Source organism: Rhipicephalus sanguineus, chromosome 5 (genome assembly GCF_013339695.2).
Source record: "Rhipicephalus sanguineus isolate Rsan-2018 chromosome 5, BIME_Rsan_1.4, whole genome shotgun sequence".
In the NCBI taxonomy this organism is placed as follows: domain Eukaryota; kingdom Metazoa; phylum Arthropoda; class Arachnida; order Ixodida; family Ixodidae; genus Rhipicephalus; species Rhipicephalus sanguineus.
Window position 1 is genome coordinate 161,975,947 of NC_051180.1, and position 14,769 is coordinate 161,990,715.

General features: G+C 44.7%; 1 pseudogene; it reads right to left on the reverse strand.

Moving 5' to 3' along the window:
- Window positions 1–1,846: 1,846 nt before the first annotated feature.
- Window positions 1,847–8,992, reverse strand: LOC119394393 (carboxypeptidase N subunit 2-like; annotated as a pseudogene).
- Window positions 8,993–14,769: the final 5,777 nt, after the last annotated feature.

Genomic DNA, 14,769 nt, shown 5'->3' on the forward strand with positions numbered 1-14,769 from the left:
GCCGGCGTACAGCCTCCTTATGAATCACACGGGTGCTGCCCTTCGTATACTATTGGTAAATGGCACACTAGATAAATTGGCATTAACCACTGTGTGGTTTGTGGATACTATATTCAAGTGATTCAAGCTGATAACTTAACGACCACCAAACTGACCTTCAGCCACTTCGATGATGTGTAGCCTGATAATGCAGTTGCATTTCTAAACGATGTAATTGAGCTGTTCGAGAACATTTGCATTCGCAGTGCAATAAAACAGAACTGTACGGAAACCAGTCAAAATGGAGGTTATTCTCGCAACTGCAGGGGCCCTGGAACTTCTGGCACTCTTTCTCGAGTACTATCAGTTCATATTTACGCTGTTAAATCATTTCAGTCAAGACGCCTTGGAAAATCGGTTTTCAACCTTGAGAAGCCAGTCCCCTGGGTTCTTGAATTCAGATCTACTCTTCGCGTCCCTACAATAGTACAGTTCTTGCGCTCAAGCAGAGAGGGAAGCTTTGCCAAGGAGGGATGCTTGATTCTCACAAGAATGCAATAAGGAGCTGCAGACACATGACAAAAAGTAGCGGGTCCTGATGACTTCGGTTACATTGAGAACACTGAGCAAGAGTCGCTGGAATACTTGGCTCGCTATGTAGAAGCACAAGTGAAAACGACTAACCTATGTGAAGCCTGTCGAGAGGCAATTAGAAACAACTTGCAGGGGAGCAAGCTGACTGTTCTGAAAGCATACAACAAAAAGAAGCTAGCCTTAGCAGTTTCATCACCTGCCGTACTTCAGCTCGTAGAAACCGCCGAGAGCTACCTGGGCAGCAACCGGCAGATTCTACTTGATAACACGGTCTCCACAAAAGACCAGCAAGCTGAAATACAGGAACGGTGGTTTCTGGGGAGCTGCTTTCCAGCATGCCACAAAGCCAGCAGTGACGTCTTGGGAATTTTCTTGTGTGCGAGAGTCTGCATTCTTGTCAGAAGAGAAAACTGCGAGCTTGTACATCATGTTCAGGGCCCCCACAACTAGAAGTGCCGCCATGAGGAAAGCAGCGAAGATCATTAGGTAACATACAATGTTTGTCTTTGCAAGTATATTGATATGCAACGCTACTGAGCATAAATATAAATATATTTGTCTTCAGCATTGAATATTATAGCTGCTGCTTTTACCTTTCTTTGGACATGCTGTCTCAATTCGGATGTAGTGCTTCTTTCTTGTACCCTGAAGCTATATATTGGTTCTCTATCAATCAAGTGCGAGGTACTATTTTTCGTGATTGTGTAAGGGAGATTAAGATTTATTGTTAGTTTCATATATGCGGTCCTCATAATCAACTGTTCTCATTGAATGAGAGGTGCTTCGTGTTATTCATTGTATTAATGCCGTGATCTACTCTAGTCAAAATGAACATTTGCTGAACATTGAGCATGAAAACTGAACATGAACATTTTGGAGCTCAGGAAAAAATGAACACTGCGTCGAAGGAAGTCGGAAACCTCCGGGTTGAATAAGTTTCGCGCTATTGCTACCGCTGAGAGTAAGCTTGCGAACGATTAAGTGTTTATTTTTCACAGCACTGTGTTGCTCGTACAGATATGACCTCTTTATTGAACATTCACTCGCGTACTGTAAACTAAACATGGCAAGCCTCCAGAAAGTTCACTGGAATATGCTAATTGCAGCGTCATCCCACAATCACAGTTTTTCGTTCCTGGCTTACGAAGTAATTCTGTATGGTGCAGCATACTTAAAATATAAGGCAGGGATACAAGATATTTCGGCATTGACTGGATTTGTTCTTTAAAGATGTCAGTTTCTTTGTAACGCTTTGAGGGACGGAGCTTTGCAAATACATTTATGCACCGTCAGTGCAAGTCAACTGTTGCTCAGTGAGATCCTTGAGCGGTTGGTCCTTAAGAGCTTCCGGCGTTTTGCAATTTGCATTGAGCCAGCTGGGTGGGTATTGCAATGCGAATGCCAGCTTGCAGTCACAGTGCAGGGGATTTCCTGTAAAGAGGACAGAGGAAACAAACTGAGTAAGTAAAATGTCCTAAAAATAAAGAAGTGAATTTGGACCACAAATGTTTTCTCTATGACCTGCTCAGCTCGACTTATACAGAAACACAGAAAGGCATTCACGAAGCCTTGGTCGTTAATGCTTCCCTCTGAATGTGTATTAGTTGGTTTAGTATTAGTTTACTATAATAATGCAAGAAAACATTTCGGGATTAGGACTGACCACCAACGTGTCTCTTAATGTTCACATAAATATAATGGCAATTTACAAGCACAATGAAATCTCCGACAGTCCGCTGGTTCAACCGTGATTACACATGTTTACAAATCCTACAAAAGATTATTATATTTGGATGTTTCGTAATATGTTATAAATTAAAACGAACGAGCCTTATCAAAACACCTAAAAATGTGTTACGCAGGAAAAAGTGATTGCTACATTGTTTTGGACAAAAAGAGATGAGAAGAGAAAGCTGTGGCATTTTTATTTTCGATTATGCTGAAACTTTTTTGCTGGAAATGGAAATAGGAAATGTAACAAAAAAAACCTTAGAAGATAACATTTGAATTTTTAACCGAATACATTTAATTGAATGATTAGTCGCAGGTTACAAAGAAGACACGCCCTTTGTTCGCTAGCGCAGCCAACATGTACACAAACACTAATGTGGCATTGTTGCATTTTTTTGAGTGAACATACCTGCTGTATAAATAGATACGTTACTCTCACGTCAAGAAGTAAATGCCGTCAGACAGATATATGTCACGCATTTAACACGTCATAATGCTATACATGTAAAGAAAGGCGAGGGAAAAAATTCTTTTGTCATTGAGTTCTCGGGTGATAACCAATACTTTGCAAGCGTCCGCGCTGCCCTTGAATAGATCTTTCTGCGTTTATTGTACTACAACGCTTGTATAGAAAATAACGAAGAACCCACAAGATGTCAAGCCACCTTGCGAGTGATTTAGCTATATTATTCTTCCCTCCATTGCTTAGTTTTTTTTTGCTCACCGATGAAACGAACTCTGTTAGCCTCGTTGAGAGTGAGAGGAGCAAACGTGTCCGGGTGGAATGTTGTGATCTGATTGTGCTCGACGGTGACCGATCGTAGAAGCGGCATGTCAGCACTGAAGTCTCTAGGAAGGGAGGTCAAGTTGTTCTTGCTGAAACAAACGCAAAGAAAATTGAGTCTGAAGCAATTCACAACACTTCGTTCTTTCGAAGCTCAAGGTATCACAGTCGGCGAACTATTGAACCCATGTCCGGAATAATATTATTGCGATAGCGTTTATATGGACACGCTCGGCTGATTTTTGCCGTCGACGTCATGTCCCGGATATATATATATATATATATATATATATATATATATATATATATATATATATATATATATATATATATATCCAGGACATGACGTCGACGGCAAAAATCAGCCGAGCGTGTCCATGAGGCGATGCAAAGCCGGAGCACTTGCACGATCGCGTTCCGTTGGCGTTCGTTCGGCATGCTACCGACCACGCGTCGTGTCTTCCCTGTAGCCTGGCCGTTATTTCTCACAGCGGGGAACACGGCCGACAGGCGCGCGAGAAGGAGGGGAGAAGGAGAGGAGTAGAGCATGAGAGGTGGAGGAGTAGGAGAGGAGAGAGAGGGAGAGGGGACACGCAATGCGCTGGCGCTCACCGCGGCGTTGCGCAGGAGGGAATGAGGCGCGTGAGAGGGGGGGGAGAGGGCGTAGGAGAGCAGAGGAGGGGGAGCAGGATGCGCATGCGCAGTAAGGGTGGTCACGCCGCACACCACCACCGGATTGAACTCGACCATAAGACGCTTCGCATCTAAAATTTCGAAGCACCGTACCGGGGATTGGAACCATGGACCCCTCGCTCTCCAGCGCGCTGCGTTAGACTACTCAACCATGCGCCATGCATGCGCCGGCGAAGTAACGGCGAGCTATTCATATATACGATATACCGCGGGCAATAAGCAAATCTAGGAGGAGCTTGAGTGTGTTACATATCACGCAACACTCCTACATTTTCTTTCAACTTGAAAACTGCCCTTAGACGCGCACGACAAAGTGGTCGTGCGCGACCCTTTCTGTACCCACTCGTAATCTAGAAGGAAGAAAAAACAAACAAAGAACACAGGGTTCACCTTGCGTCAGACGCCCGGTGTGGCAGGAGACGCAGAGGGGTCACTCTATGCGCCGCAGTTTAAAAGGAAAAGAAATATGTAAGAGCATCTGGTTCTCCTTTGTCGACACTTGCAGCGCGTTGCTCAAGCACAAAGATGTAAGAACTGTGCCAGTTGTTAGTTCACGCCTGTCCCGTGTATTCCTGTGCGTTCTTTTCGGGCGTCCTTCTTTGTGCTTCAGCGGCGTGCTGCAAGTATCTAGCTGCTTCTCGTTATTCGTGTGACATTCCAATTTCTTGCTATCGCATTCATTACTTCACCCTTGCGGCGAAACTGTGACTTTTCTCACAAACATATTTACCTACAAGTGACGTGTTTGGATTATAAATCTTTGTGAATATAAAGTTCATGAAGAAGAGAACAACCTGCTGAGCAGATTCCGCTAATTTTGTTTAGCAGGCGAGTAAGTAGGTATTTTAGACCTCTTGCACACTGTTGTGGTGATTAGGAAACAAAAGCAGATACCGCTAAGAAGTATCCTTCTTGATATAAAAGAGCCAGCTTGGTATTGTTTGTGCATGGTCATAGCTAAGCCACTTCGCACTTATTTTCCGCCTAGTGAAGTGACAATATTTTTAGGCAGAAACACCATTCATCACCGTAGCTCTATTAGAGTCTTGAACTGGCTGGTTGGTATATATTGATTTCGAACGAAGAAACAGCGCTAGAACAAGACGAATATGAGAGGACATAAACACGGCACCATAGCTTTCTATGCTTTTACAGGGATGCTCTACAGCTCTTTGTTCCATTGGACCTATGACCTTCGTAGGCGAACAGATCGAGGGTGGAGGGGGGCGCATGCACAGCTCGGTTCGTTGCAGCACCGCCGAATGGCACTCGCCTTCGCGCATCCGGGGCAGTGGCAGCGCCGCTCATTCAGAGGAAAGGAAAAAAAAAAGTCACAGTTTCTCCGCAAGGGCGAAGCAAAGAAAGTGGGATGCCACACGAAGAATGACAAACAGCGGGATACTTGCAGTGTGACACTAAAGCACAAAGGAGGCCCGAAAAGAACGCCCAGGTGTACACATGACAAGCGCAAACTGTCACAATTGTTACGTCTTTGTGCTTGAGCAACGTGCTGCAAGTGTTGACAATGGAGAATCGTACGCTCTTAGATATTTCTTTCTCTTTTAGAGTGCGCTTCGTGGAGTAGCCCCTCTGCGTCTCCTACCACGCAGGGGCGTCTGATGCAAGGTTTGTCCGGTGTTTGTTTTTCTTTCTGCGTACAGAAAGGGGCCACCTTGTCGGGCGCGTATCAAGGGCAGTTTTCAAATTGAAAGAAAATGTAGGAGAGTTGCGAGATAGAAAACACGCCCAAGATCCTCTTAGATATGCGTACCACCAGCGGTAAAAGGTGCATGTAAATATCTCGCCGTTACTTAGCCGGCGCATGCATGTCGTGTGGTTGAATTGTCTAACCCAGCGGGCTGGGGAGCGATCGCTGGTTGGAATCCGCGGTCGGGTGCGTCAGATTTGTTTCTTATGCTTTATGTTTATTTGGACCTTATATAGATAGATATATATATATATATATATATATATATATATATATATATATATATATATATATATATATATATATATATATATATATAGGTCCAAATAAACATAACGCATAAGAAACAAATCTGAATTTTATATATATATATATATATATGTGTGTGTGTGTCGCCGTCGCCGTCGACATCCGGCACATGATGTCGACGGCGACGGTAAAAATCCGCCGAGAGTTTCAATGTAATTGCTATCGCTATAAAAACAGCCACCCAGATCGCCTTCACGCGTAGCGTTGGATCAAAGCGTTGCCCACTAAGTATTACGTTTGAATAAGCTCAACTTGCCGGTAAGCATCAAAGAAGCGGGATGTGAGTGAGCGCACTATAATATACGCACAAGAAAAACCCACTTAACAAATGCTTTCTGCTGTGGCTGTGCTATTTCAGAGCCACGTGTTCACAGTAATCATGGATGGATGGAAAGAACTTTATTTGCGTCCCGTTCAGGGTGTTGCCACCTGCCTGGTTAATACAAGGTTGGGACCTGGAGGTCATTGCTCCTAGCCCTGTCATGGGCGTACTGGACAGCCAGGACTTGGGGCATATATGCTCTGGGAGTGTGGGTCGCTTGGTCTTGGCATTTCCCGGGAACGGCTCACAGTGATCATAAAACAGTGTTGAATATTCTCGTCAAGCAGTAAAGAGCGTGCTTAACCCCTTGAGGGTTCTCGCCGTACATGTACAGCCGAAGCTTCCCGGTACCAAGTCGTTTTCGTCGTACCTGTACGGCATACCGTTTATTTTTAAACTGCGCGCATTTTCCGGTCATTTCTTTTGCTTGGTCTGTGCTGCCACACTTCGGGAATACGTGGAATTTTTTTCATGCGCCAATGTCTCTCCGTTGTATTTTCTTTTTGCTTCCCAAAACGGTGCGCCGGCTATCGCTTGCCCATCTGAGCGTGTTCGCGGTGCAGCTGGTTTAAAGTGCGCGTCTCTTCTTTGTCCACGTCTTTCAAGCGCATCCACTTCATCGACAGTTTCCAACATCAGTCAGAACTGTGCTCACAGGCAAGGATACTGTGACATAGAATTATAAATTTGTCACAACACGCTGAAAAGCGACAAGCGTATGTGATGCGGTCGCATTAAACAAATGCTTTTTCGCACCGCCACGCAAAGAAGTCGAATGACTTTACGAACTTCCATCACAAAAAAAATCACAGCATATCCACGGAGTGAATGATGATGAGTGGGCGAAGCTGCGGAGGTTCATCGGTAAACCGTGAATCTTCCGTGAATTCTGCCCAGTACATCATCACCGATGTGAGATCGGGCGCGTTTATACTAAAGGTTCGATGAGTTATGACGACTTGCAGCTGACTTTATTTTACATGTACGCTGTGAATTTTCATTGTTTAGAAAACCATTGCTTTAGAAAACATCTGGCGTCTTTCGTTAAGCAGCTGGCGTCTTTTCGTTTTGCTTTAGAAACATCTGGCGTTCTTTCGTTTTGCTTTTACAAAACATCTGGCGTCTTTCGTTGGTTTATTTCATCAATCAACGGCGTTTTGAACAAAATTTTTATTGTTTAATCACGCACATGAGAAATCTCACCAGGCACTACCTTGGAGGTAAACAATGGCTGCTAATGGGAATGAGAGACAGAAGTCGGCTTTTAGCTAACACTTACACTTCTACTTCTACTAACGTTTCCTACTGGAACATGCCAATGGCTGCTAATGGGGAATGAGAGACAGAAGTATTCGGCTTTTAGTTAACGCGCACGCTGCGAATTTTTTATTGTTCAACAACGCACAGGAAAAATCTCCCACCGGCACCACCTTGGAGGTCAAAGCGTAAGACTGGTTACGCACTACGACTACGACTACGAGGGACGAACGGGTGCCGCCTTAAGGAGCTTCGCCCTTAAAAAAGGAAACAATGAGTTTACTCAACGTCGACGAAATCGTCCCCGCCAACATCTAGCCTGAACTCTCGAACAACGAACAGAACACACACTATACTGCTGGAGCGGTGACAGGCCACCGGCATCCACACCTTGGGGCTTTTTCCGTCCACCGCTAGGTGCCGGTTCTGTTCGTTCTCAGCGCCTATACGTACAGTACTCACGCACTGACACAAGGCAATCTGGGGCTAAGTAACGTACATTCTTTCGTTTCCACTGTCTGCAGTTGGGGTCTTATCGGCGCAATTTTCGACTCGAACGTGTAGTTGAGAGGCAAAATTATATTTTTTAGAGACCTTATTCGTCTCGAGATGGCGGGGTTATCTCGAGGAATTGCGCATACTAGTGGTTACACTAAAAAAATTGATGTCGCGCTTTCAATCCATGAGTACTGCGCATGCGTGTATCATTCAACTTCCCTGCCTCAGTATATCGCGAAATGAATACAACTAAAATAGACTGTACGTGCTAGGCTGATTCACCACAAACCGAGCTTCTCCTATTTGAAGGTAAATGCGGGAGTACACAGTGTAAATTGCTGACTTCTTCACTACCTGAAGTCGGTGGTACTCTTGAGGTCATATAAAGATCAATGGCTATAAATGACATATGACACGTGATACTCACTAGAGGTCAATTCTCCACAATTTCGGCGCTGGTCTAGGAAGCATGGTTCGGTAGAACACCTGGAGATTACAATGACGAATGCCGACAACCTCTAGGTTCACGAGATTTGACACCCAGTCCTCGTCAACCGATGCGATATCCGAGAAGGCGATGTTGATGACCTTCATACTCTGTGGCAATTCGTTGAAGCTTCTAGGAAAGCACGACATTTTTTGCTTCGGAAATTCGGAGCGCCTTCAGCTGTTCGAGAGAAGAAAATTGCGTCCACGAAGTCGGCATTGTCGTGCCATGGCTCAGGATAAGCTTTCTGAGAGAACTCTCCAGTCCTGCGAAAGGATTCTCTCCTGGCAGGACGAAATTGTCGAGATGAACATTGTAGAGCTCGAGAACGCTGGCGTTTATCTGTGCGAATGCACCAGCAGGCAGATGACTCAAGCTACTGTCCTTGAGAACGAATGTCAAGTCTTGGCGAAGTTGGGGACGAACGAGGTGAGTAGAGAAGTCTTCGGGGCTACTGAAGTTGAAGCAGCGGTAGTATTCGTAGTCTGACTCGCTGGGGTCTGTGCATGATGGCTGGTTTGCGAGAGCTGCACTCTCTGCTGCAGCAATGGCGAACACCAAAATAGCCAAGTGACCGCGGTGCATCTTCTCCGTTTTTGCGAGTGCTAACACGTTCACGTACGCAGCCGGCCGAAATCTTTATAAGACTGTCAGTCCCTTGCGGACAAGGATGGGTGCAAAAACGTTGAGCTGCCAAGACTCGGAAAAAACGGACCGAGATAAATGACGATCGAGTGTCGCGACGCGGCTTTCGCTGAAAGCGAAGATAACTCTTAGTGCAGTTCGTATTGCAACTCAAGCTTTTTGCTTTGAAGCGGCGATCCTGGAAGGCGCTTTCGAATAATAGCCCGTCGGCGGCAGATACGGGACGCCTTGAACATATCTCAAGGTCTGCGGTGGCGTGCCAAACTTCAGGCGAAAGATTCGTGGAATCACACGCAGGAATCTTGAATTTTGACGCGCGTATGGTGGCGCTGGCGAGAGGCCATTGCACGCGACGCACCGTGAAGTTCATGAGCTGTTGACAGTAAAAGGAGCAACAACGTGTCATAGTTTGAGAAAACCGGTCTAGTTTCAAGAGCCTTTCCAACTGACGTGGGAAATATATATGCGGTATATAAATATCAGGCTTCTATGCGAAACTACAGGTTTTGAATTCGAACGCTGCAGAAGTAGCCAGCATCTAAAGAGAAACCTATTTTTTGTTTGAGCAACATGCTCGGGATTGGTACCTTTCTCTCCAAATATGTGAGAATGGCGAGCAAAGTACTTGGTGAATGAAATTTACCACTCACCACTGCCACGTTGCCAATAGTAACAAGCCTACGCGTAATTTATATTATTTGTTGGTTCTGCTTACTTTTCTTTATAGCTTTAGCTTAGCCGCACTCTTTTGACGCTCATTATTGCTGTATGTTGAAGAAGTGCTGACCCAATAACCTTGTAGCTTGTTTCTTCTTTTGAAAAATGTAGCTAATGACCCACGCATTCCGGCTGGCAATCTAGTTTACTTGAGTGCGCAACAGTTCATCATTTGAAGAGGTTCTCAACGTGTCAAGTTGCACTTTCGGTTCCAGCTAGCTCCGAGAGAGACGGTAGCAGAGTGGTTTTTTTTTTTGTAAACGCAGTTGGCCACGTGACGACACGAAACAGTGACACCGCGCGCGGTGCGCGTGCACGTGAGCAGTGTGTGCAGAACTCCGGACAGAAACACACGAGGAGGATGACAGCCAACACAAATTTGTAACGTAAGTGTTCATAGGCCGTTTACATGTAAACCAAGTTGGTGACATCGCGAAGTGCTCGGTTTCGGGTTCACTTGCGCGGCGCCCACTTCAAAAACCATTTTAAATATATGCTTGGCTCTGTGGCATGGTTGATATATTGTAGATCGTGTGTCTACATACAGTAATCTTACAAATAATCTAGCTTTCGAAAGTTTGTGTCAATACTCCTTTTTAGGCATGTCTGAGTAGTGCAAGGATTTATCAATGCCATCGAATTTGTCTTGACGCTGCCTACAGACTTCTGATGTAGAAACAGAAGTCCCAATTTTCACGCAAACAGCTTCTGTGGCACTTCACGGATGAGCGAACATCAGTGTTATTATTAAATTTTAAATTTAAAGCCAACCTAGAATAGCGTTTATATCGGTAAACCAATGCCTGAACCCGGATATATATAAAAGAGTTCTCGATATTTATATATAACGATCTAAGGATAAAACGTTATAAAACCATTCGTACGAAAGCATTCAGTGCACTCGAATGCAAAATCTGTGAAGCTGACTTAGACAGTATAATAATATTTCCTGGCATGGGGTGGGGGCGCTGCGGCATTTTATATGTAACAGTAAGGACCATTTACAGCCCATAACCAACCAAGAAGACGTAGGTACAACCGTTCTTCAATGTTAACTGCGACCGCCACGGCCGACTTCTGCTTCATACCTTAAAGACCTCAGGAGGGGGAGGAGGTAAATGATTACATAAGGAGTGGTTCCGCGATAAATAATTACATATATGAAAATGTTCTTTATACACTAGAATAAATTTATTATAAAGTATGGTTAGGGTCGCAGAAACGAGACGACACGATCGAGACAAACTGCGTTCAATGCGAACGATAAAAAAGATTATTCTTTTTCTTTATTTGCTCATTAATGCGCGCGCTCTTCCGTGCCCGCTGTCTTCTTCTTCTCCTTGTCTTCGGCGAGTTTCTATAGGTTCCGGCCCGCATGAAGTTTTCTTCTCGTCATTCGAAACAACGTTCAAGTTATATAATAACTTGAACGTTGTTTCGAAACCAACGGAAAACTCATTCGGAGACCTATACAACATATATAATATGGTGTATAGGTCTCCGAATGAGTTTTCCGTTGGTTTTCAAGAGACAGGAGCGCGTCTTCCCGTCGACTCCTGAATAAACTTCTGTGACTTTAGCCAGGTTCCAGAGTGATTTAGGAGTGCGTTAACCGAGCAGTACGATATCTCCTCGGTTCACTCTCGTTGCTTGTTTACTTGCGTTAGCTTGCTCTCTCAGTTCTTTCAGATATTCTTTGTTCCATCTTTTCCACCAGTCTTTCGTGACCTTTTGTCGATTTCTCAAGATTTCTTCTATGTTGGCTTCGTGTTGATCTTCGTTATTGCCTGTAAGCCTGTATTTTCCACCTATTATGCCAGCCGGCACAATAGGTAGCGGCTCATCCGGTTCGCTGTATACATAAGTCAACGGTTTGTTATTAAGCACGGTTTCAACTTCAGTGGTGATTGTTTCCATCTCTTCTCTGGTTAGCAGTCTCTTTCCGATGACTTTCCTCATTGATGATTTCATGCTTCGTATTATACTTTCATAGAAGCCTCCCCACTAAGGTGCTTGTTCGCCGATATACTTCCACTTTATTTGATCTCCTTGGCTAACTCTTGCAGAGACTTCTTGTAGTTCTTTGAGCATGCGATTGATTTCTCTGTTGGCCTTCTTGAACGTCCTTGCGTTGTCACTGTATAGTGTGCGACATAGGCCTCTTCTCGCGGTAAATCTTCTGAATGCATGTAGGAATGCGTCTGTCTTACAGCTGTCCACAAGTTCGAGATGTACAGCTCTCGTTGTCGCGCACACGAATACTGTAATGTACAGTTTTCTCGTGCCTTTCAATGCGTCCTTTAGAAGCATCGGGCCTGCAAAATCCACACCAGTCACTTCAAATGGTTGTCGCTCGTTGACTCTATTGGCAGGAAGGGGTGCTGTTTCTTGCTGAATCGGTTTGGCGTCAAATCGTTGACACTTTAAACATCCGTGAATTACATTCTTCACCAGCTGCCTTCCTTGGATTATCCAATACTTGGTTCTAAGCTGCGAAAGCGTTGCGCTTACTCCTCCGTGCAACGCGAGTTGATGAACACGTCGTACTAGCAGCTTCGTACCGGCCGTCCACTTTGGTAGCACAATTGGGTGTTTTTCGTTGTAGGTTAATACGCTTTGAGACAGGAGACCCATGTGTCTTATCAGCCCTTGATCATCTTCGAAGACTTCCCTGCCGTAAAGAAACATCCTTGTTGTCTTAGTATTGTTGCTCTTGTTCAGTGTGATATGTTCCCGTATTTGTCGTTGCTCTATTTTTATTGTCGTCGACTCTGCATTCTTCAGTTCCTCATACTCAGACCTCCAATTATCGGTTTCTTCTTTCTTATAATCTGTATGTATCTCAGAACCCAAGCTGTTACCCTGAGCAATCGGATGTACGTTCCATACTTCTACGCGTCGATCACTGCCGGAATCGGCATGCATGTGTTAGTCGCATGGCATTCGCTACTTTCGACGCTTTCTTCCGTCTCCGTCTTCACTGTAGTCCTGTTTTCCGTAACAAGCCACTTTGGACCATACCATCATGAGATCAGAGGGGTTCTCTTCACTTGCAATGTATTTCCACTCTGACAGCTTTCTTTTCTCCTTTATCTCCTTCACCCTATTTTCTACAAAGATGTCCATCTTTTTCTGTACATGTAACCAACTAAGAACAATGGTCGAGTCCGTCCAATATCTTGTTTCGTCTATCTTCCTTACAAAGCCACTTCTGATGTATTCCGAGAGACATGCCGACAACAATGCAGCTATTAGCTCGAGTCGCGGCAACGACATTTGTTTCATTGGCGCTATTTGTCCTTTTGCAATGAGTATATCAGCCTCTTTTTCATTCTCGTAGTCATTCACTAAGTAGGCTGCTGTTCCGTATGCATATGGTTTGCATAGGAAAACAAATGAAGTTCCGTGTGAATAGACTTCCTCCTCTGTTTCACATCAAGCCATCTTGGTACACTGAACTCTTGAATGGATTCAAGCTCTTGAATCCATTTCCTCCACAACTCCGTTTCGTCATCTGGCAATGAGTCATCCCAAGACGTTCCTTTCCTCCACATGTTTTGTATTTCTTGCTTGGCTGTTACCGTGAATGGAGTGAAGACTCCCAGTGGATCGTATATTCTCGCAGTGAGCTGTAACGTTTGCCTCTTCGTTAATGTACAACTTGTATTGATGTCTTTTATTTCAAACGATGGTACGTACAGTCTGTCTTCCTTGAAATTCCATCGGATGCTAAGCACCTTTATTTGGGTGGAAGTTCCGAATCTTGCATTTTCCTCTTCCTTCTTTATAGTTTGTTGTAATCGAGGCTCATTCGCACTGAACTTTCTCAGGGTCATTGACACTTCTCGGAAGATCTCTTTTGCCTCCCGGTAAAGTTTTTCGGCTTCTTCGGGTGATTCGGCTCCCATTATCACGTCGTCGACGTAGATGTTGCTCCTCAGATGCCTAAGGGTCTCCGGAAACGTATCCTCCAACTTGCTGAGGTGGTGTTGCACTGTTGCTGCCAGCAGGAACGTACTCGGAGCTGTGCCAAACGTTACTCTTGACATTCGCCAAGTTACAACTCATGCATTGCTTCCACTCGGAAGTCTGTCCCACCAAAGAAAGCGCAGTGCGTCTCTGTCTTCCGCATGTACCAAAATTTGTAAGAATGCCTTTTCAATATCATCTGTCATTGCAATGCGATGGTGTCGGAAGTTCATCAGCATGTGCACAAGATCGCAATTAAGATTCGGTCCAGTTTCGAGGTTGTCATTTAAAGATAACCCTTTTGTGGACGATGAGGACGCATCAGATACTATTCTTATCTTTGTAGTTTGACGATCTTCCCTGATTACGGCTTGATGCGGCATATAGTAGCAGTGTGTCAGTGGTGCATTTTGGTCCTCGGCCACTTCTGCCACTCCACTATTCAAATGTTCTCTGATGGCACTGTCGTAACGCCGCATTATACTTTCGTCCTTCCGTAACCTTCGAGTGAGCTGTTTCAGTCTGCTCATTGCCACACTCTTGTTTTCATCAAGCTCCACGTTGTCTTTCCATGGAAGTCGCACCGAGTATCGCTTCTCTTCATACTTCAAGTGCCTGTTGAAGTACTCCATCACATCTTCTTCTCTCTTTGCATCTTACTCTGTGCCCTTTATGCCGATTGTTTCAATATCTCAGAAATGCCTTAGTTCTGCCTGTATGTCAGATTTGTCCACTTCAACGTGAAGTACCATAACGGTTTACCTTTTCATTAATGTTGCAGCTAACTTGGATTTGCCCTTCACCGTCCAACCGAATATGGTCTCTGCTGCTGTCAACTTCTCTTCCAGTTTTCGAATGCCTCCGGTCATTATTTGCCAATACTGGTCTGATCCAACAAGGATTCCGATTTCTCTGCAGTCTGTGCTAGTATAAAGGACGTCAGCCAGCTTTAATCCGTCGTCCTCGTACTTGTTCTTCAGTGAGACTGGCAGGAATGGTATTCTTTCTCTTGATATTACATCAACTTCCAATGCTTCCAACGGAACTTCTTCGCCATTGTATGCACTTCTAAGTTT